General features: G+C 44.1%; 1 protein-coding gene across 2 annotated transcripts in view; it reads left to right on the top strand.

Annotated features, from left to right (window-relative positions):
• Positions 1-24,387, top strand: part of CHLSN (cholesin) — a 118,620-nt gene that overhangs the window by 47,633 nt on the left and 46,600 nt on the right. The window contains exon 1 of one of the 2 annotated variants that reach the window (XM_074158405.1): positions 3,079-3,105. The exons of the other annotated variant lie outside the window; for it this stretch is intronic. The gene's annotated coding sequence lies outside the window, so the exon portion shown is untranslated. Of the gene's footprint in view, positions 1-3,078; positions 3,106-24,387 lie in introns of those variants that run through there. 2 annotated transcript variants of the gene reach the window in all.

Genomic DNA, 24,387 nt, shown 5'->3' with positions numbered 1-24,387 from the left:
TGAGCCTCACTTTGTGACGGTTTGAGGGATTCCCCTCTGTTTCCTTTTTTAAAAAGTTGATTATTCTCAGGTAATTTGCGTGTCGCTCACAATTGATGGATGTGAGCGTGAATATTCCCTACACCTTTAAAACTGGTCATTTCTTGAACTGTAGGTTGATCGTTTATCCCATACTGAATTTTGTGCCGTGGTTGTTCTGCTATTTATGTGGAAACTCCTCAGATCAATGAACTAAAGTTATTGCCTTCAAAGGATGTTTTTGACTGATACTGTCAACCAGAACTGAGAGCTGCCTTACTTTTTCGAAATAATTTGTCTTATATGTAGAGGCTCTGAGGTGTCATTCCGTAGCAAATAAACACTAACGAAAAAATCCCCTAATTAAAAATGAAGCAGGTGTTTATGGAATAAATCCCAGAGAAGTTCTAGAAACGGCCCCTCCGTTTGGGTTGGGTTACTCTGACTGCGGTTTGGGGGTTTTTTTTGCCAAGGTCTGTGCTTCTTGGTTTGTATTTAACAATTCGTTGCGAATATTGTAAAACCACTGCAAATGGCAGAAAACGGCAGAAAGTTTCTATTTGATGCATAGTCCAGGGATGGGAATTCCGTGTGTGTGCTGTGGATAACTGTGTGGTACAAAGCGTGGCATCGAGTCTTTGCTGCCTTAAAACTTCAGGAGGACTTTGATCATGAAGTTCACCGAGGAAACAGCAAAGCAGGAAAGGGATGGGAGTAAAAGTACTTTTAGAATTCTGATACTTGGCCGCAAGCCAGTTTTTTTTGCATGTCCTAAAAGTTGGAGGTGGTTTGATTTAGATAAAAATTTGCATGAAGCACTTAAGGAAAGCTCCTCACAACGCTACACAAAAAGAGAGGACCGCTTGGTGGCGAAGATTGTTTTAGAAAAGATGCGTAAGATGAACTTTAGTGAGAAAATACGAAGTGCTGCTTCGTTGTATTGCAGAGCCCATAGCTGCAGCCAGGCTTTTCCAGCCTTTTTCATTCATAAAAGAGCACCGAGTGGCAGAGCAGGGTGGTTACTGGTTCCAGGCACGACCATTCTATGCTCTGATTATTTTATTTGACTTAAAAAAACCCTCCCGAGCCCTTATCCAGCTGTAGCACCATCTCCTGCTCTGCAGATTTTGTTGTTTTAGCCAAGAAATTATTTCTCTACTTGCTTTTTTACTGTCTATATGTGAAATAGCTCTTACCTAATTATCTAACCTCTCGATACATGTTTTCCCGAGCTGTAATTTCGTTACAAGCCCTATGAAGCCAATACAGCAGTTGCCAAGGAGGGGAGTCTCCAACCAGGAGAGCTCGGCCACAAGTGTGGCATCGACCAGGACTTGGTACGTTGTCAGCTGCTTATTGGGGCTTGAAAGGGGCTTCTTGGAAGTGACGTGTTAAATTATTACTTATGGATTAATGCTTAAAACTTTAAATAATGGATGACTGGTATTTCTGGGAAAGAGCCGAGCTGCAGTGAGTTGTACCCGACGGGGAACATGCTCTGAGGGCTTAAGTACGAGAGAGTGAAGGTCGTGCTGCTGCTACTTCACAATCTGGGGAAAAGGACGTTTTTTGTAGGTTTACCGCCTTATTGGCTGGATACACAGAAAAGCAAAACTCGATCGCCCAGGTTGGATGCGAGGGGGGAAAAAATGCCGCAGTGCGGGCAAGTGGGTGTCAGAATCTGCTTTCCTTATGCAGTTGCTGAGTTGCTGCTGTTTATAATATAATGATACAGCTCAGATAAAATGCTTTTAACATTAGTGGAGAAGAAAATCCTGCTTGATGCTGGGTGCTGGGCTGAAGAACAGGCCCCTTCCAACCCTGTCATTTATGTCTCTGTGGTGCAACCGCTGACCAGTTTGACGGGTGGGACGTTTATAATTTATATCGGTTCCATTTTATAACGTGGTTAATTCAGCGCAATGTAATGTGAAAGGAGCCATGACCGAATTACAAGAATAATTGATGTATAAAGCAGCGTTGAATATAACCCTGTCTCGGATGTTTTAAGAGTAGAAATGGAAAAGCAAGAGCCAGGGAGTCTGGCAGCCTGGATGAGGGGTGGTGGGAAGAGCAGGCTCCTGGCTCCTGCTCCCACTCATTCACGCTCCTCCTGAGGCTCGGGTTTTGGTCCTCTCAACCCATTCCCTCTGCGGTACGAACTTGATTTAGGAGCAGCAGAACAATAATAAAATAAAATAAAAAAAAGCCCTTTGCCATCCGACTACTGCCCACTCCTGCTTCATTCCGCACGATTTCTGACGTAAGGAATTGAATACACGAGGTGGGCGATTGCATTGAGGGATCTTTCTTAGATGATAATAATCAATGTTTATCTATAGGGGGTTTTCCCCCCAGTGTCTACAGACACTTAAACTGTAAAACAACAAGTCAGTGGGGAAAAAATGTTTATATTTTCTTTTTTTTTTTGTGCCAAGATCATCAGATCATGGAGACGAATTTAAAATTCTCGGCTAAGGCCTTTTTAATATTTGAGAAAAAGAATAATTACATGACAGTTCTATTGTAAATGTCTCTGCTTAGCTAATTTCTTTGTTTAGGTCAGGTAATCTAATAATAATCTGTTATTATAGAGGTGCAAATAATCTGTTTGCACCTCTCGGGAGACGGCAAGAGGCTGGATCTCTGCGTTTCCAGCATTCTGGAGCTGCTCGGGTTCCAGGAAGGGAATGCCCATGAGCCGAACGTTGGGCTTCTGGTCCCCTCCAGTAAAGACAGCTTCTCGCCAATCACAATTAATGCAAATTATCCCTGTTCTAGGTCTCACAGACTGAATTATCCCGGGGACAGAGCGTCAGAAGCGCGTTGGCCGGGTGGGAACAGCAGCTCTTATCGTAACCCGCTCTTTGTTGGCTTCGCCCCGGCCGAGGGCTTGTGACAGGGGAGGCTGCCGGGGGTTTGGCAGCACGGAACCATTCCCCAGGGAGGTTTTGCTGCCAGTAGCGAAGACTGACAGGAGGCACAGATGGTGGTTTTCCTGGAAACTCTAATATAATGCCATTTCCTATTTGAAACAGCAGTGAAAGCTGACCCGGTGACGGATCAACAGGACATCGCGTCGACTGGGTAGGAAACTCCTGTGAAACGGGCTGGGACTGCAGGGTTTCCAGTAAACGCAGAAATATTGACGTAGTTCTTTCTCAGATAACATTTATAAGAAGGAGCATAAAACTGCTTTGTGTTTGGAGTTCAGAGGGGGAAAATCGGCCCCCGGCAGAGTTGCACTAAAGGCTGAAATGGCTTCAAAATTTGTCACATCCGTTGGAGATAAACAGATATCTTGCTGATAATTGTCAGCAAAACTCAGAGACATCTTGTTCTCGACACTCCTGCGGCTTTTAATTTCTATCGCTTGGTGAAGGAAATACCATTTTCTTGCTGCCTCTTGGATGAACTTTCATATTTACTGATTGCATCTTACTATTACATTTATAATGTCTGAATAAAGCATTTTACTTGAACATTTAGAAGGGCAAGCACAATATTAATGCCGATCGAAGAGTGGCTATTATTAGACTGCGAGATTTGAAGTAGGGGTTTTCCTTTACCGTGGGCTTGAAGTTAATTAAGAGGCATCATAGTGGTATGAATGAGGTCTGAGGTCATCCTCCCCCTCTCTCTGCCCTGGGGAGGCCCCATCTGGAGCACTGGGACCAGTTCTGGGCTCCCCAGTTCAAGAAGGACAGGGAACTGCTGGAGAGGGCACAGCAGAGGGCTACAAAGACGCTGAGGGGACTAGAACATCTCTCTGATGAGGAAAGGCTGAGGGACTTGGGTCTTTTTAGTCTGGAGAAGAGAAGGCTGAGGGGGGGATCTGATCAACGCCTATAAATACTTAAAGGGTGGGTGTCAGGAGGATGGGGCCAGTCTTTTTTCAGTGGTGCCCAGTGACAGGACAAGAGGGAACGGGCACAAACTGGAACACGGGAAGTTCCATCTAAACACGAGGAGGAACTTCTTCACTTTGAGGGTGGCAGAGCCCTGGAAGAGGCTGCCCAGAGAGGTGGTGGAGTCTCCTTCTCTGGAGACATTCAAACCCTCCTGGACGTGTTCCTGTGCAACCTGCTCTGGGTGACCCTGCTCTGGCAGGGGGTTGGACTGGATGGTCTCCAGAGGTCCCTTCCAACCCCATATCATTTTGTGATTCTGTGATTTGTCCATCTATTGCTCATCATGTGCTGTTCCCGGCTCGCCTTAGCAGTGACAGGGGGTTTTACCGCTTATTCACCAAAATTGTCTACCAATTCTCTTACTAGGCTCCTCATTGCACCTCTATGTATGCAGTAATCCTTCCATCAAATTCCCCAATCCAATGATGACCATTAACGCTTTCTGCTCTAGGATGCTTGGGTTGGGGGAAGAAATGTGCCAAGGACTCCGGAACCTCCATCAACCAGGGCTTTCTAAACCAGGACTCTTTAACCCAAATCTCCCATTACAAAAACATACCTGAAGTTATACCTGGAGGTTGCCCTCCTTTCCCTCCGTTAGCCCATGGGGTCCAGTCCTTGGTATTTTGAGAAGCCGTGGTTAGGAGTTGTACAAATTCCAGGGACTACAGCCAAAAATATGACACTGAAATAAATACTAGTGCTTACTAATAGCAGTGTATCAATTCACATGCCAGCCAGCAATTACTGGGTTGGGTTTTGTTTGTTTGTTTGGGTTTTTTTTTTTAAACAGATTTTTTAAGTTTTCTTACAGTCCTCCATCAGTACATGCATTTATAAAGATCTTGTCCACCACAGGAAGAAAACACAACTTCTGGAGCAGGTTTTGTTACTGCAGGAGCTGACTAGAGCCTTGATTATAAATTTATTTTCTGTATCTGCTTCCTCCTGTGCTAATGGGTGGAATCCTGAGGAGTAATTAGTTTGTCACAGAGCCAGTTTCTTAGTAACGATTGATAACTGGTTGTTTTTACACAGCCCACACAGACACAGGGTTCATACCAACAGTAAACCAGTCTGTGGGGAGGTCACTGGAGCCTAGGAGCCCGTCTTCGCTTAAATGAGTGTTACGTATTTGAGCTGTTTTGGAAAATATGCAGAATATTGTGATAAACTCTTATCTGATGCGCGGCTCCTGCACACAGAAGTGGAAATGAATCATTCTGTATGTGCGGACCACAAACAGACGTCCACATGAATCACGTTGACCAGGCGTTTGATTAACTTTTTTTCATCGTTGAAGAGTCAGCCTGGCTTCTGGTGAAACCCAGGAGCTGCTGCTCTGGCTGAAATGGTCCGACTTGACATCAAATCCCTGAGGGATGTGACGCTGCCATGAGGAATATAGGGTGCTGCCTTAGCATTTATAGACAAAAAAAAAAAAAAAAGGACATAAAATTCAGCTGACGGAGCCCTAAAGGGATAGTAGGTCTTCTGCTAAGGGCAGGGGAAAACAGATTTGCAAATATCGTGGTGATTGGAGTAGTTAAAAACGGTTATGGAGGCTCAAAAAGGCCAGCAGCCATCCTGCTCCTTCAAAGCCGCTGCTGAAAGCAGTTAGGACATTTCGGGTGCTTTGAAGTTGGCCTTTGGCTTACCTGCTTTTAGAATATTAATGAAAATGTGGCTTAATTGTGATGAATTAGTTAATTAGTTACTGCTGTGTCTTTTAGCTGCTTTGCAGTAATATTTCACAGCCTGGTTTGCTGTGTGTTTCATGAAGAGGAAGATTCAAAGTATCTCGCTTTCATTGAGAACTTTTTTGCTTGATTAAAGACCAATTAGATTAACTTTTGATCAATTCCTCTGCTATAGTTCTAGTTCAGTTATTTTTTTGTTCCTTTTAGCTAAGCTTATATTGCTTATATTAAAGTAAAACAAGCCCCAAGTCTCTATTTACAATCTCTGTAACATCGTGGCTCTGTTTGTAGGTCCCTCGTTAATATTTTCCATTAAATGCTCTATTGTTGGGGATTGGTCAAACTGTTAAATAAACATGTACTACTTTAATCTCAGAAGCAATATGTCTATGAGGACACAATGTGGGGCAGCCCAGGATTATGCTTTTTCCTTTTTTTTTTTAACGGGTTGTAATATTTTATGCTTATCACTGGTTTGGTTAAGCCGTTATGTATGGTTTATATTTTGAAACACAGAGCAAAACCCCCCAAACTGTGCTGATTTACATTTGATAAAATATCGGTGACAGCTGGGCATAGAGTTTAAGGTGAAATGTGCTTTCCTTTTGAAACTCAGACCTCATAAACTTTCCCGTGCAGGCTTTTTGCAAGAGGAAAATGCCGAGGTTGGGAGATGGAACAGGACTCCTTCGGTCTCCGGGGAGAGCGGAGGGCAATAACGTGGCTCCTCCGAGTCTGCTGCTCCCTGGGTTTTATGGAGGCGACTGCTTGGGGCCGCTCCATCGCCGGGTTGGGTCTGCAGCGCCCACAGCCTGGTGGTTTTTTACGTTATCCTGCTGGGCTTTGTCTAGCACGCTGCTCCCGAGGCTTTTTTGAATGTAAAGATCCACAATCACCTACACGGTTCCGCTGTGTGACCGTCACTCGGGGCTGATCCGGGGCGATCGTGGGGCAGAGGAGACTGTTGTCACCTCTTTGTTGCTTTGACCAAAAAGGTCCGAATTTTAACAATATCCTCACTTGTAGAGCTTGCCCAGGTATTTCTCATGGCAGAGCCGTGGGAATCTGTGCTGAGCCTTGGCACGGGGATGGGGTGAAGCGGTGAAAAGGCCTGTTTGAGGTTTACTGCAGCGGGTTATTTTTTTCCTCCACACCTTTTCTTTCCCTCCACTAAGCAGCAGGGATTGCGGAAGCCGTGGGAGTTTCCTCAACGCTTAATTTTCGGATGAATACTGTTGCTATTGGCTTGATGAATACGCCAAATTAAATAGGGCAGTTCCCTTTCCATCCTCCCCCAAACCCAGTTCTGGTTGCTGGTTGTTCCATGGCGTTAACACACACTCCCAAAGTTCATAATTAGAACTAACTCTTAATATGAAAGTTGTATTTGAGCAGTACAGATTTTTTGTTTACGGAATAATTTGTAGTGGTTCAAATGATGATGTGAGATGGGTTTGAGATGTGGATGTTCCTGGCACAGATCTGATACGAACTGATGGACAATTCTGGTAATATTTTTTACTTATAGAAACTAAATAAGACAAAAAATGGTAAGTTCAGCAATATAATGACTTTCAAAAGGCTCATCTTTTAAGCGTGCTCTATGCAGTAACTTAGACTTAGGTAGAGTTAGTTCTTTGGCTGGATGAAACAAATTTAAAGGTTAAAGTAGTTATTTAGGACTGTGGTTGCCAGGATATTATTTTTATGAGCTGCAGAGGTTTAGCTGAAGCATCACTGTGGCATTAGTGAATTAGTGGGTGTGCATTTGGGCCCTTGCTACCCGTGTGCAAGTTGCCTATAAAGAACAGTTACTCATGTAAAAGGATTCTCAGAACTATTCCTCGGTAGACTTTTGTCTCAAGCTGAAACGATGGTACTTTCAGAGGAGCACAAACGGTACATGATGAAGAGGTTGTGGTGTGGGCAAAGATCTTGCACAGAACACAGCCAGTTCCTGTTTTTCAGTACTGCCGTTGGAGTGTAGGAGGAAGATGTGATATTAATGGGATCCATTCGGGATTGTTTATTTGTGTTTTGTCTAAGTGTGAGTATTCAGCAAGTTCCTGTTTGGTCATTACATGTCTGAAAATGCTTTGGTAATTACTTGAAAAAAACCGGAAATTGAACGTGCAAAGCAGCTGAAGTAAGCAAGACTTATTTGCAAATTTGGGATTAGTTGCTTTAGAACTGCCTTTTGTAGGAACACGACTTTTGGTCCTTTGCGTTTTTAAATCTGCTACAATATTTCGGGTTGTAAGAACTTTGATGGAAAACTTTAAAAAGGCGACCACAACTGTAGCGGTGCCACAGCCCCATTAATCCCACCCTCGGCCTTTGGAACCAGCATCTCTGGGACCCCCAGCCAGCTTCCCCAGGGGGCACCTGGGCTCTGGTGACACCAGCTGCGGTGGCTGAATGTGCCACCACCGAGGGACACCTGGGGCTGAGCTTTCCCAGGCCCATCTCCACCCTGGACCTCAAAGGAGCACCCCATTATTTCACTGAATTTCACTGAATTTTTAGAGTTGGAAGGGACCATAAAGATCATCTAGTCCAACTCCCCTGCTGAAGCAGGATTGATTATGGGGCTTTGGGGTGAATTCCCGGAGCCGGGACCGGTGCGTGACCTAAAGGGGGCTCCAGGAAAGCTGGGGAGGGACTCTTGATCAGGGAGGGGAGCCATAGGATGAGAGGGAACGGTTTTAAACTGAAAGAGGGGAGATTGAGATGAGATGTGGGGAAGAACTTCTTTGCTGTGAGGGTGGTGAGACCCTGGCCCAGGTTGCTCAGAGAAGCTGTGGCTGCCCCATCCCTGGAGGGGTTCAAGGCCAGGTTGGAGGGGGCTTGGAGCAACCTGGTCTGGTGGGAGGTGTCCCTGCCCAGGGCAGGGGGTGGAACTCGATATCTTTAAGGTCCCTTCCAACTCTAACCATTCCTATGATTCTATTTCCATCCCGACGGGAGTGGGAATGGTGGGAACCAGGGCTGGGAGAGGGAGTGGTGGCACCTGGCTCCATCCCAGCTCCTTCCCTGCTGACGTGACTCGGGATCCTCGTATGGTTTTAGCAAAAATCCCTCAGACCTGCTAACCCAGCTAATTCAGAGGAGCTTTCCAAAAGTGCTCGGAGCCTGTGATTCACTTCAGTAGCACAGCTTTTATTTATTCATTTTGAAAAGACCTTGATCCTGTTTCAAAAGCATGGTTCCCTGCTAAACACATAGGACAAAACCTGGCAGTTGTGTACGAATGAGAGTGATAATAATGGGCAAGGCAGGAGTATTTGTGTCTTTTCTACTTAGTAGGTTGTTTTTTTTTTAACTTGGGCTCCTTTATGTTTGACCTGTAATTTGAATGGCCAAACTGCTGAAATTCAGTGAGGTCATTGCTTGTGTGGATGGGTGAGAGACCTATTCCGGTGTCTCTGGGCGTCTTTTGTCCCTGCATACTTGGGATGATTTTATTAGCTATTGTTTGAAAATGTCATTAGACATTAAATCAGTTTATTTAGCTATTGTGGGCTAATCCAAACATACAGCCTATAATACGCTGCTCCTGACCTTTTCCTGTCACCAGGCTTTCAGCAGCTCCTTCCTTTGCAGACCCCGGCTGGGGGGGACAGAGGAAGGGCTTTAACCCTCTGCCTGTATTTTGTGACGAGCACAGGACGGGCTGAAGGCACTGTGCTCACTCCCAGGCGGAGGAGAAACAGGGGAAGGGATGTCTAAGAAGGGAAAAAGTCCAGGACCTTACTCTCTTCCTTAAAAAATGCTCAGACGCAGCCTTCCCACCCTCCTGCCCTTTAAAAAAGATGCAAAGCAGAGAGATTGCATGCTGGAGCCTGTGGCCAGCGAGCAGGATTTCATGGCCAGCTGACCATGAAGCGCTTCAGCTTTTAGAATCTGCTTGATTGAACATTTCTTCTTGAAGCCTTCCAGATTTTGGTGAAAATTCTTGCACAAAAACCTTTTAAGATGAGGTTGCACGGTTGAAAAGCTACTTTTTTAAAGGATATGGAGAATGGAAATGGAGCTAAAACATTGTTTCCTCTAGCTGTCCGTTTTCCTATTGCCACGTTTGATCTATGTTCATTTGAAAATATAATTTATTAATAAATCTCTACCCCAACAGGTATTTTGATAGCATAAATCTGTTGTATTTGTAGCTAATAGCAAGTTTTAAAGGGAAGAGAAGAACCCAGAGGAAGACTGCAACAAAAATGTTGACCTCAATGAATAAAAATTGAATTGTTTGTACTCTGAGAAAATGAGATAATTAGAGCTATAAAATCCTGTGCTCGGAGAATGAAAGTAAACAACGTACATGCTATGTGGGAATGGGCGAGAGCCATTGCATTAGGACAGAGTCCCTGAAATCTTTTCTCTGTAATAATTCTTAATAATGTGGGGATATTTTTTTAGTTAAGGACTAAAACTGTCCTGGAGAGTGTTCCTGGAGTTTGGCAGCAGTGGGAGAGGATGGTTTACAAACATTCCACACCAGGAAAATATTTGGAACCCAGTAATGTGGTGTTTGGCCAGGACTATCATAAGCAGCATCAGATGCATTTTTTGTTGCATTATGGCCATCTGGCGGGTAAATGGTCCCCTTCTCTGTTAACAAGCAGATTTCCCAGCCAGCCTACTTTGTAATCATTCCATATAACATTTCCTTTTAGGCTTACTCTTCTTTTTTTGGGGAAAAAAAAAAGTGATTAAAAAAGAAAAGGCATGTCAGAACAAAGGGTTAAACCATCAGTTGAATGCAGCCCAGTAACACTGCAAAGTAGTGAGAGCCCTGGGGGAATCTGACTCCTTGTTTCTAGATTTTAGACTGAATTTTGCCTTTACGCCATCGCTAAACGGTTCTCTCAGATAGGGTTTGTGTAACACAGCAACAATCACATCAGTCTGTAAAATTCAGCGTTTTCTCCAGTCTCGGAAATCCTGCTACAAAGAGAACTTGCCTCTTGGAGTCTGACACCGAGGAGGAATAAAAGGCTGAAATAACACCACCACTAACTTGCTTTAATTAGTTGTACGTTTCTTCTGCTGAAGCTGGAAGGGTGGAAAGTGCAGCTTTAAAGGCTACCTACACAACTGGTGAGTGAGCGGCCGCTGAGGGTGCCCTTCAAAGAGAGACGCCCAAAAGAGCCACGGAAGGGAAAGCTGCTTTTGAATTCTGCCCGTTCCTCCGAGCCCGGGCAGGAAAACAGCCCAGAAATGGGTATTTTCTTTTGTGTTAGTTACACAACCAGCTCCCAGCAAATCCAACTGGAGCTGGAGCAGCCACACAAAGATCCTCTTAATAACCTCTGCTGACCAGGGCTGCTCAAGGAATCCTACCCGACTTGAATATATTTTTCCTTCCTGGCTACAGGAGATTCCTCCCGCTGTCTCCAAACAAAAACCTGATGTGATTCAGGAGCCCGTTGTAGCTCTCGGTTGCACTGGTCTGTATTTTGAGATTCAAGCCTTTGCGGTTCCTCCAGATTTACACCTTATCGCTGAAGTGGTCAGACAGATCTTGGTTTCTACCGCTTTTTATTTTTGGGCTTTCTCCGTATGCAATATTGCTGTCGTTAATACTAAAGAAGTAGGAAAAAAAATGGTTTGAAAATGGAAACCTGATTTTTACAAGAGTGCTCATTCTTTCCTTTAGGACCAGCTGAAGCCCCAAAAATGGTGTTTTCATGTTAATCACCCTCTGCTCTTTTTAACCTTTTGTAGTTTCCATGACCCAGCATCCGAGCTGGAGGCTGGTACTTGCTCCTGGGCAGCATCCTTAGCTTTTGCACTGATAATATAATAGGTAAAAAGGATCGAAAGAATTTTTTACACTTACTTCATGTGAAATCAGACCCGGAAAGGAAGGCCTTGTAATAATTCTGGAATTCTACAACATCACCTGTGCCCAACTTCTACAAACTTTATTATTATTACCTCTGTAAGAATTAAAAGTCAGCTGGTGTAGTGCGGAGCAGCAAATATTGTCAGACGACGTGTAATGGAAATTTATAAGAGCCAATATTTAACGTCTTGAAATGAGAAGCATCCAGGATAATTTTTGAAATCACTTGACTAGAATTCAGTATATATTACAACAAAATACGAAGGTAAATATTAAGGTATTTTCATCAGATGGCTTTAAATTAATCTTTGGATTTCCTTTTAAAAAAGAAAATAAAGAACCTTTGAGTAATAGAGAAACCGGGTGCTCTTCGTGTGCTATCGCTCTGAGGTATGACACCGAGAGAAACATTACTTGGGAATAATTCCATTTCTGTGTTTAAAGCTCTGGTTATTTGAGTCCAGAATGCTTTTAAATTATCTGCTTTAGGCCTTGATACTGCAAATTAACTTTGGGAAGGTAGATGCACGTACAGAGGCACAACAAAACCCTACTAAAATTAATAGGTCTGGCGTGGCCGGGGGTTCTGTCTCGTAGGGCTGTTTGTGGTGCTGTTTTCCAATGAAATATATGATTTTTTCCGTATGTGACAGCTGAGAAGTACCAAACTTCAAACCATCTGACAAAGGAGCTTTCCTTGGCTTTGTTTGGGAAGATCCCTTTGATTCTGCCCCTATTTCAAGTGCGCTGCTGTGAAATCACGGAGCGTCTATCCGTGTAAACCCCATTCAAAGAGTATCACCAACTGACACCTGCTTAAGTCTTTAATTAAAAAGTGGCTTAATCTCTAACAATCTCTACATACATAAGCAAAAGTAGCTGTGTTTAATGTGTACTTTGAACTGCCGTTCATTTAGGAATCAAAGATTTGGAAATGAAAGGCAGAGTGCGAGGCAGGGTGATGTTTGACTGGAATCCCTTCTTGTTGGCGTAGCCTAGTGCTGCTGCTGCTGCCGCAGAACTTTTTTTTTTTCTTGTTAAAAATTATGTATAGAGGAGAAATCTAAAAAGAAGGCTGTCTTTAAAAAGTGTGTTTGTCAACTATATACAAAACATATTTCAAATAGGCAAATATATACAGTGGGCCATGTAGCGGTGAATTGCTCCTCCTTGGAAGGGTCAGCAGAGGGAATACTCTTTGTATTTCCAGACATACGTACCCTACAGGAAGGGATATATTGGCTGTGTTTTTCCCAACTGTGTGAATTTTGCTGGGATAATATGTCTTAAAGACTGATCTTAGTTCAGTTAGTTTTCATTAATGTTAGTCCATATTCTCTTTCTCAAATCTCTTAGTTTTGCTCCTCCAAAAGACCTCCCTGGTGTTCTTGAAACAAATCTATAGACAATCTTCTATTTTCCTTTTCTTTTTTTTTGGTGGCAGCTGGTGATGGTAAATGGCAGTAAGTGATAACAAGATTTCAACTATTAAGGAGAAAAAGGAAGAAGAGCAGCCTCTTCAGCTTTTGGAGATCCCTAATTTCAGTTATCCCAGATCCTGTTGGGGGCATCTATACTGGTTTCCAGTCTAACAGTATGTCTGAGCTCCCCTCTTGGCACAAGCCAATGTTGGAATCCAGCTGGTTTTCAACTTATGCCCCTTGTCTTTGTCCATCCCACCATGAATCCTTGTAGAGTCTCAGCCAGTCTTCTCCATAAGCCTCCTGTGGGTGCAACGTGGTGGTCCTTAGGTCCACCCAAACCCTTCTCTTCTCCAGCCTGAGCAAGCCCCATTCCCTCAGCTTCATCACAGGGCCCATGTTCCTGCCCCTGGCTCTCGTGGTGTCCCTCCATTCATCGTGCTCTAGTTCATTGACAGCTTTCTTGTATTGGGGGGCCCAAAACTATACAGAGAAATAGCAGGTTGGTCTTTTTCCAAAAAGAAAAAGACCTTTCTGTAATTCTGTTACGTGGAGGTTTAGGGAGGTTTTTGTATGTTTTGTATCCGGCCAATGGGATCAGATGTTTTTAGTGAGACCTTAGAGGAGTCTTTTCTAGGCCAACTCTAGGTTTTGGGATAACAGCCTTTGTATTTTTACTACAATGGCCCCTAAAAGGATGTCCATGAGCTGCATATAGATAATGGGTTTAAAGATTGTCTTTCTGTAGCTGATACCTTGCTCAAATATATCCTTTCTGTCTTTACACAGAGACCCTGAGATTAGTGTGGTTGAGTATATTGAAAGTAATAAAAAACAGACGCAGAAAAATTGTTGCATGTTGAAAAAAAAAAAATCATAAAATGAAAGAGGAAGTGCATCATTTATTATAACACCATGTAGACTAATGAAAAACATACTGCAGGCTGGAAATCTGTTAAGAGCTGAACTCAAAAAGTTTCCATTCCCGAAAATGCCTTGGGGCCTCCGGCTCCGAGCTGAGCTTGTAGCTGAAGGGGCCCGATGGTAAACTGACATGAAAAATAACTGCGCCATAAACATTCAGCTCCTGTTTCACAATAGTTGGAAATAAGTTTTTTAAAAAGTGTTACCTATTGATACTGACTGTACTTTATCGAAGTAGAAGGGAGGCGGTGCATTTATGACTGGAATGTTAAATTGGGAATTAAGCACTGGGGAAGATGGGCACTGGGCACAAAAAACGTTCCGTTCATGGTCCAGAGGAGAACGTGAAAAAGATGAAGTGACTTGCTGAGAGCAGCAGAGCAGCGCTCGGTACTGGCAGAGCTGCTGTTAACACTAAGTAATTCCTGGCTTCTAGTGCTTTGCTCGTTAATTAGACCGGGGTGAAGAACTGAGCTGCTCCCCACCAGGCTGAGCAGGTGCCAGCCCTCGTGCTCCAGCACGTTCTCCAGGCTGGTCCCTCGAGTATTGATGGTATTTGCGCCATCAGTGCTCAGATGAACAGTGTTGGACACTTAGAGAAAACTGAGTTTTGTGTCCCTTTCCTTTTAATCTCCTTGGCTTTCTTAAAGGTGTGTCTTCCCTGTGGAGGTAGCCCAAGACTGATTGGGGGGCTTAGGAGAAAGATGGGGACAAATCTTTTAGCAGGGCCTGTTGTGGTAGGACAAGGGGTAATGGTTTTAAACTAAAAAAGGGGAGATTTAGACTAGATAGAAGGAAGAAATTTATTACACATAGGGTGTTGAGACACTGACCCAGGTTGCCCAGAGGTGGTGGATGCCTCAACCCTGGAAAGCTTCTAGGTCAGGTTGGATGGGGCTCTGAGCAACCTGGTCTAGTTGAAGAGTCTAGTTGAAGATGTCCCTGCCCAGGGCGGGGGGGTTGGACTCGATGGCCTGTAAAGGTCCCTTGCAACCCAAACCATTCTGTAAGTGTTGGCTTTGCCATTCTCCTCCTTGATCAGCCCTTGTCCATGTATGAAAATCATTAATGTGGGCTTTCAGGCTGTTTTAACCGTCCTGATGGGCCAGTGGTGGAGGTGGTGGGAGAGCATTGAAGCCTCCGTTCCTTCTTCACATGGACTGGCAAGCAGTGTGCAGGAATAATGCCAATTAAAACCTTCCTAGTGCTGATGTTCCTCCAACTGCTTCGGCAGTTCTGCTGCATGGAAGAGGTTGCCCTGCCTGGCGAGAAGCCCTGGAGTGCCCTCAAGATCATGAGACACTTCCATGAAATCCAGACTATAATTTACTACAATTTACTGTAGTAAAGTGGCTGTATCTTTGTATGAGAAGTCTTAGGTGGCCGCTTTGTGATCTTTGAGCAGAAGGACAATCTGGGAGTACCTACTACCTTACCTAACTCCTCAGTGAGGACTTGGTAACCCAGTGCCTTTTCACAGTAAATAGCAGGTCTAGAATTCCCAATTTTGGTAAATCTTTTCACTGTTGTACGTTGGTGAAACAAACACACACAGCAATAGTCCCGGTGTATTCTATGGGTGTACTTACGTGAGGTGCCGCCCAGGAGAACGTCAGTCTGAGCTTGAGCCACTGGGAGGAGAAAAGAAAAGAAAAAAGAGAAGGTGAAACAGTTGTTTGTAGGTGGTTGAAAGAAATTAAAATTTAATCAATTCTGATAAATACAGATCACTGTCATTTATTTTCATCTGACACCTCACTGTGCCACGCTCTGAGTCGCATTTACAACATATAATATTTTCATCCCGTGATTAGAAAATGTATAACGTAATTGTTTGTGATTTTGGCGGCATGTGCTGAGCTGATGGAATGACCCTGTCACGGGTGGTGATGGCTTTATTTACATTTGCGAGGTGAACTGAGGAGCTTGAGGAAAAGCTGTAGATCAGTCTAAAAATAGAAATGTTATCTTCCTTCTCCTCGTTGAAAATGTCATGTTTGGTGGGTTCAAAGTGACACGTAACAGTCCCGGAATGAAATATTTGTCGTGTAATAGGATACTATGATAAATGTCAGTTTGGTTTGTTATTGTAAAAAGCAGTGGTTTTGGCATCCTGCGTTACGCTAATTCGCTGGGGCTGCTGAGGATAGATCTGCTCCTTTGTAAGCTGCGGGGAAAAAAATATAGAGAACAAGTGTATTTTATTAAATTAGAAAAAGTATGATATATCTGACTGCTCAAAATTTGTAATCAGTATTTCAATATGCAGATGTAACTTATCTAAAGGAGAAGAAAAAAGAAGTAACGCACTAATTTCCCAATGTGTTGCAATAAAAGGAAAGAGTAAGCATATATATACACACATATATTGGCATTAAATAGATTTGAGTGTTTTGCTTAGATAAATGATTGAACAGTAATATTTGGAGAGCAAGATAACTTTTAAGAATAGATGAGTTTTCCCCTAAAAAGAAAGATTAACTAATTCAAGGGTACTTAATTACAACTGAATTTTGAAGTGAGCAGAATACTTTATTGGGGAAAAATCTGGTTTAAGACAGCAGCCTGTGCCACTCCCTTCTTTTTATGTTAAAGTTTTATTGCAAGGTGCAATAATGGCCTGTAAAAGATCTGATCTCTTTCTGGGGCATGTTTTTTTCCCCCTTTTTCTCTGGCTCTGGTCCCTGTTCCCAGGTGTCCGAGCCCCTGGCTCCATGTGGCCTCTCCCTGCCCCGATCCACGTCCTGTGGCTGGTGTGGGGGCACCCACCAAAAATAAGCAGCTCAACCCGTACTTTACTTGCAATTTCGGTTTCATAATTTGATGAAGAATGGTAAATAGAAGCACAAACTGCTCTTATTATGCGGTCTTGATCTGAAGAGAAAGGGATGTGTGATGTGTCAGGCAGGTGGGGATCACCCAACACCAGCTCTAGTGCTGTGCAGACCACGCCGTGGTGGCTGGCTGATGGTCGCGGTCTCTGGCCGGCCCCTCTTCTCAAACACAAAAATGAACGTGCCACAAATTCACGCAAAAAACCGTCGGATTTTCTGTTTACGCATCCATGCGTGTATCAGTCGTATTCAAGGACCTGGTAAGGCAGCTGCCCCCTGCGTTACAGCAGAGAATGGACGTGGAGAGGTCTCTTCCTCGGGGTGTGTTAGGTGGGAAGGAGGATTTCAGTAATTAAACTGGTGGATGTGAAAAGGCCTGGCTGATACCTCTCCTGTGGAGCAGCTGGAGTACATCCAGGTGCTCCAGCCCTGGAGGGACAGGCTGTAGGAGATGGCTTCTCCTGACCAGTGCAGGTTGTGGCTTTGGCCTGATACCCACGTCTGTATGGATGTGACTAGAACTAGGCATGTGAATTCTCGTTGAATTCAGCTCGTTAAGTCACAGAAACTTATTTATACCCATGGCAAGGTGCAATATGGAGATCTCCATGGCAGGGGCCGCTGTTGGGGGCTCACAGAGCCCTTGGGGTGGCTTGGAGAAAGGTCCTGCCCACAGTGGCCACCTGGCAGCCACCGAGGAGAAGCTTCGGATTCCCAGTATCTCCTGGCGTTCCTCCCTCCCGAGTGACTGAGTCGCTCTTCTGGATTGTTCTGATTTTCTTGCTTTCCCATCCTTGTTGTTGAAATACAATTTCTTTTATGTAGGAAACGCCGCTTGAGGAATGATTAAATCCCAACGTGAATCAGAACTGCAGTGCTGAGCTCCACGCACGGCTCTGCCCCGCTCTCAGCCCGGCCACGAGCAACCAGTTTTGCAGCGACAGCCCTGGAGCGGGATTGCAGTTCTGCCGGGAGCTGGACCCGCGGGTTTTGCTCGTTTAATGCCAGCAACTTGAGCGGAATGAAAAGCTGGTTGATCAGTCTGAAACGAAGTTGTGGCACGGACGGAACGAGCACAGTGTTTGTAGATAGTTGAAAGAAGGGAGTGCGTTTTTGGATGTCCTATGTTAATGTGTAATTTTATTTTTGAGCCCTGTGTTTTATATTCTAACAAATATAAATCACGTATTGTATTAGCCCTATGTAATCCTGGATCACAACATAAAATTTTGCAGTGCTCTGTTTAAGAAAAATGGCAGCGATAAGGAGCGGCAGCAGTATAGCTAATGAAGGAGTTAATTTCAGCGGGTTTTTTAGACCACGAAGTATTATAAAGCACAAGCCCAGGGCCGGCCGTGGAGCCCCCGCTCCCATCGCCGGGGTCTGCACAGCTCGGGCTGCCCTATGAGTTCATGTGGAAGAAGAGATAAATCAGTGCTGCAGACTGTCTTTTAGCAAGGAAAATCTTTCCTATTCCGCATATGAGTATAAATTTTTCTCTCTGATGAAAGTGTTTTTATCCTTTCCGGTCGGAATAGGCTTTATAAACTTATTTAACAGTTTGAGAGCCGCAAGTTCAGGTCTCTCTGTCTGTCTGTCCGGGCTCTCCCGAGGCCGAGATCTGCAGCCGCCCAATACATCATTCTTCACATTGTACTTTGGTTTGTTTTTTTTTAATAAGTCTGAAACGTTTTCCTTGTGTGGTTTCGCAACCCCATATTTTTTTTTTTCCAAACAGCATGAGTCCTATCACTAGATCAAATTTAGAATTCGCTGCTTCCAACAATTGTTTTAATGGATCCACATGTTTACACAGCGTGACATTGGCATCCAGAGAGTGTCGGCAAAGACTCCGATCAGTACTACTGTTCCGTGCTTCCTCCCTACTTAAAAAAGAGGAAAAAAAAAAAAAAAAAAGCTACAGGCGCAGTTATTCTGGTGTTTGGGGAAGTGGTGAACGGTCCCTCTACTTCAGCCACCAGTATTGTCTCACAAAACTTAGAAAACAAACTTTTTCCATCTGTTATAAATGAAAATATCAGCGCTCGGGTATTTCATCAGTGCTTGTTGTATCAATGAGTAGATCTTAAATCCTACTGAACGGGAGACTGGGAAATACCATTTCCAGACCCAGTTCTTTTTCTGTCCCGAATTTCCCGGACTGAATGGTGACTTTTATCTGCCCATGCCCTGCTCCCCGCTCCGTTCCGCTGCCCAGCGAGGCTCCCCGACGTGTGTCCCCTCCGCCGTGTCCCCCGGGCTGGGGACAGGGGACGGCTCACGGGCTCAGCAAATTGGTGTCTCAGAAAACGAACCGGGCTCAGTCGCTTGGCCCTTGCGTAGCACGGGAAGAGCTTCCGTAATTAACTCGCCTGCGTATTTTGCAAAGTGTTTAATTCCTCTTCTCTGTGAGGGGATGGAAATAAATCAGGAGCGGTCACTTGGCAGCGCCTTCCCCGGTCCTTTGCTCTGGGGGAACAGGGTCCCTGGTAGCACTTGGAGAAGGAAGGGGCTTTGCCTGGGACACCAAAAACTTCCCTTTTATTATTTTTTTTTTTTTTTTTCCAGTGCTCTCGTGGGATCTTTCACTTCCACACAAGCAACTGCCTGAAACGGGCCAAATGGTCTTGATTTCATGCTGCTTTATGAGCAGGACTCGTCCCAGCTGCGGGATGTCATAACCTCTGCTTCCTTCGCTTAGGTTGGAAACGTGGAGCCCTCTGATTCAGATGAACCACGACTGCCCGCGCTTTAACTTGATGTATTTGTTTGGAAAATACCGTTGTTGGCTCCAAGTTCCAGCTCCTCAGCAGATTAAGCTGATTTGCACCGGTAAACAGGGAGTGCTTACCAGCTTGATTTAAAAAGGAAAAAAAAAAAAACCAACCTGCAAAAAAATCTGGAGTAATTTTTAACTCGTGAGTGCCAATGAAAATACTTTGTTAGCGTAAACTTTAAAAACACACAATTTTTTTAAAAATAAGAAGTGATAGGTTGTTCCTAAGATAAGCCTAGCTCTGATGCAAAAATATAATTTCTTAGAAAAATAATCGCATGTTTGGCGAGCTGCCAAAAACCTGCTGCAGCCGGGTTGGGGCGGGGAGGATGATGAGCAGAACTGGGTTGGTTTTTGCATTGAAAATGGGATTTTCCGGGGGCTCCTGTCCCCTGCGCAGCTGAGAGACAAGCTCTTGCATTTGAAGTAAAGCCAACGGGATTTGTAAAGATGCTTATCTTATCCTCTGGCCCTGTTCGAATCACCAGAAAATATCAGGGCTGACAGGCCTAGCTCGATGTGCTTCCCAATTAATGGTTTGATGCTAAATCACAGCACACGTAGATCTGCCCAACCGCGAGATTTCAGTCACTCGGGCGGCGTTTGTGGTGGCAGCTTCTTGCTGCCCTCCCTGCTGTCTCGTAGCCTCTATGTCTGCTCACCACAAATAAAATCACTGCAAATATTAGTGTCGGAGTTCAGTGCCTTTGCACGTAACGTCTTGTCTTGTTGGGGAAATTAAGATTTTTATAACACAACTTTAATATAGCGCTAAGCTTTTCAATTCAAGGTTCATCTGTGTAATATGCTTCAGCTCCTCTCAACTCCCTGCTCTTTTTGGGATTCTGTCTCCCGTTGAAATTCATGTGATTATCAGTTGAGCAGGGGATTTTTCGTTGGTTTTCTTAATTATTTTTTTAAGAGTGACTTCATCCAGAGCAAGAAGGCAGAATAAATGCTGTGCCCCATCCTTTCTTGAAGATATTTGATGGCATGCTTTAAAAATGTAAAATTTAAAAAAAAAAAACCATGAAAAAACAGTCTTTGCCGTGGCTGTAGCCTGTTTTAAAAAACAAACAATTGAGACACAGCAGAAAAAACGGAAAATCACCCAAGGTGGGGTCTGCCTGTTTACCCCATCACTGACGGTCCCTCTAAATCCCCAGTGTGTCCCGTGAGGTTTTTGTCTTTACTTGTTACATAAATGAAGATCTTTTTCCAAGTGCTAAACTGTAAAATCATTTGCAATTAAGCTTATAAACTTCACAATCTAATTACATGCTTTCACTTTTTGGAATTGGCAGTTTGCAGTGTTATTTTGTTGATTTTCTTATTTATTTATTCATAGATGCTCAGAGAGACTACACGACGGAAGGTCGGAGGGCTGGGATCCTTTCCCTGATATATTTTGGGGCTGGTGGTCAATGGGTGGAGAAATCATCGGAAATCCTGCAGCACCTTGGCACGGTGTGTGGGGACGCTGGGCTTGGAAAATCAAGATTTTTGTTTGGATAAGAGGCAGGTGGATTGGTCTTAGGGCATCTGCAGAGTCACTTCTCATTGTCGGGTGTATCTTACTGGTTGGAAAAGCATCGAGGAGATTGCATTCAAATACTGAAAATGACCTTACAATGAAGATGCAATTTGGCTTGATGGATTTATGCAATTCTGCTCGCTGCCGAAGTGCACGGACCGAGCGAGGTTTCTCTTCCTCCTCCCATTTCCCCTCTCTCCCAGTGCAACGAAGTGAACTGGTTCTGAGCGTGGCGTAAGGCAGTGAAGCTCTTCCACACTTAAAAGTTGACTTCGGTGTCTGGAGGCAACGCTGTGGCCCAGGGACGCTGGCAGATGGAACAGGAGAAGCCGTTTTTCCGTCTTTTAGTAGTTAAATCGGCATCACAGAGGTGAGGGTCGTCGAGGGGAGACAGGAGGAAGGACGATGAGCCACAAAAGGAGAAGCTGGAGGTGGGCTGAAGGTGTTGGTCTGAGGGAAAAGATTTTGCAAGGCAGAGGAAGTGGTGACATTGTCGTTGCCACATCACAGTTCTTGGTAGCCCACCCATTTGTTTTGCCATAAGTACCTTGTCCCGATCCACGTGGAGACAGGAAGGCTGGACGCAGACTGTCAGAGCTGTGCTCCTCAGGGTTTGTTAGTGCTCTTGGAAGCTTGAGCTTGGTGTTTTAAAGTTTTGCTTGGAGACCGAAGCATTTAGATTTATAATTGTGCCCTTCTGGCCATTTCCCCGATTTACCTTGCAGAGTAAACACGCTTTCGTTCCCTTTTCCAGACTTCCCTTTCCTTTCCTTTGCCGTTGGCTTAATTTTGAGATCTGATATTCCAGTCAGAGCTAAGTGTCTCTTTGGGAGCGAAAGAGAAAACCGGCTCAGGGTTTGAATGAGCTATTTTCTTCTGCTTAGAAGCAACCGCTTATTTTTCAGTATTCTGCAAGTCCTCAGCCGCAGCTCCTGCCAAAGGCACCGGCTTTAACGGCGGCAGCGCTGGGGAGAAGGTGCTCAGGTTTTCTGGCACACGTTGCTCTTGGCGAGTGCCCCACGGAGCGCGCTGCTTAACTCAAAATGGGTAAAAAAATCCCTTTTTGTGGTTGCAGTTATCCCTTCTCCCTCCATCTGCAGCGGGCCCAGTTTCCTCAGTGCCCGATATCCAGGATCTGAACATCGCATCTGTAATGAATGCCGCTGCAGTGTTTCTCGTGGTAATTCTCCCTGTTGCACAGCGTGGAGCTTGGCGTGTTTTAAACGTTCTCCACTTGCGCCTGTACGGATTTATTTCTTTTTTTTTTTTTATAGTTGAATGAAGAATTTATAACATGCTGGGTCTCATGTTCCAAGGCTGTTTGTTTCTAAAGCTCCACACAGGACTTGGACTAGGTCATAAATTTCTGTAGATGAAATGAAGGCTGATTAGAATTTTAATATTAAGGAAGGAAACGGCCTTGGGTAGCGCACTGCGGAGCAGAACAGCCCTTCTGTTAATACACAAGAGTATTACTGTTTTCTTGAACTTTGCCTTCCAAGCCAATTACCACTTGTGCCTAGAAATCATAACTCTGATGCCTCCCGTCTGATAACGCTGAATGCTATCCTTGTCCAAGGTTATATCATTTCCAGTAGCAAAAATGATCTTGGTTATAAAACTACGAGATGATATACTCCTAAAATTGAATTATAGGTGGTAATACATGGTATTTGTTGATAAACAAAGCAGAGTCATGATGGTATATCAAACTGGCCCAGTTCTGTCTCTTTTTAAATTACATGAAAATGGGCTGCCCAGGGCAGTGGTTGAGGCACCATCCCTGGAGGTGTTCAAAGGCCGGGTTGACATGGTGCTTAGAGACATGGGTTAGTGATGGGTTTTATCAGAGTTAGGTTGATGGTTGGACTCGATGATCTTAAAAGTCCCTTCCAACCTGGACAACTCTATGATTCTAAGAGGTTTTTCTTGTGACATGATTTTCTTGTGATAGCATGTTGTATATTGTACTCTTCGTGATACGAATGAAGACAAAGATTTTAGTGTAAATGATAATTTTTTTTTTTTTCGAGTCAAGCAAAATAACTGAAATCTCTGTTGCCTGCTCTTGTTTTAAGCACTTCTGTGCTGGTGTCATGCTCCCAGTACGTCCTGAGCTCGTGCCAGGAGTGGTTCCAGCAGCTCCTTTATCGGCGTAAGCCGTGGTAGCTCCGTCCGTGTCCTCCCGTGTCCTCCTCCCTGCCCTCGCTGGTAACTGGATTGGATGTCATTCTCTGGCTCGGCATTACCCAGCACACATCTTTCTTGCACATTTACAGCAAAATGTTATTACCAAAGTGTGGAATCACATCCTGGAATTATTATATGAAACTGGATTCTGGATTCCGTGGGGTTTCGGAGTGTATTATTAGCGTAGTACAACTAATCATTTTCTGACAAGGGGAATGACAGTCGCAGCTTGTTTGGATGCTGCGGGTGTATTTATAGGATCCTGATGCCCAAAGAGGGTGGTTAAACTTGGCTGCTTCCCCCCCCGCTGTTCCCTGTGGGTTTGTTTCATTGTCCAGAAGAAGCGTCAACATTCCCAGCTCCGTAGCATCCGTCACCAGGATTGGCGTGTGGTGTCCACCAAGAAAGACGGATATTTGTTTCTTTGGTCCTTTGCATGTTATAGCAGACTTCAGAGTTTATTATCTATCTTTAAGAAGTTTTGTTTGTAGTTCTCACGCCATTAAAATGTCACATTAGTGGCACAGTCTGAAACGTGTTTATCCCACCCAAAAGACTCGAGGGTTTATGCACAGTCTGTCAGACAAGTAGCTTTACTTTAGATTTCTGCCCTTTTTCCTTTGATCACTCGTGTAAAGTGTTTGAAATGTGTGCCTGGTGCTGGTGCCTTTCTGTGTTCCATTGGGCGCATTTGATTTTGGAGCTAAAAGGATTAAATACTAAAGGTTCTTTTTGCGTGCATTTTAGTTTTCTTCCTTCAGACAGAGCAAGGCAATTCCTAGGAATTAAGGCCTGATAAAGTCATTAGAAAAATAGAGCAAAACCAAAAAGACTAAAATAGAAATGTATTTTTATCATTTGGGGGTTTTATCCTGTAAATCAGAGCAGAAGGAAGAAACTATATCAGAGAAAATACTGAAAATGAAAAAAATGCAAATTATTGCATTATGTCATCCACATTGTAAGAAAAATACAGATAAACTCTGATTTTCTTGGTGCATTTTTCCCCCCTGTGTTAACCCCGCAGTGTTTCAGTACCCAGGAATATACGGGTTTATGGCGATGTGTTTATGGGATCCGGTGCTGAGAAAAACAAGAGTCGTATTCAGAGATTTTTGTTTTCTCTCTTTTTCTTAAAGTAGAAAAATGCTAATGTTTCCTTTCCTTTTTGAACTCTCAGATTAGAACGGTGGCTGATAAGCTGGATCCCAGGGCGTCTGAATTCTTC

The sequence above is a fragment of the Numenius arquata genome, chromosome 14 (genome assembly GCF_964106895.1).
Source record: "Numenius arquata chromosome 14, bNumArq3.hap1.1, whole genome shotgun sequence".
Classification (NCBI taxonomy): Eukaryota; Metazoa; Chordata; class Aves; order Charadriiformes; family Scolopacidae; genus Numenius; species Numenius arquata.
This window is presented reverse-complemented; position numbering and strand designations above follow the sequence as displayed.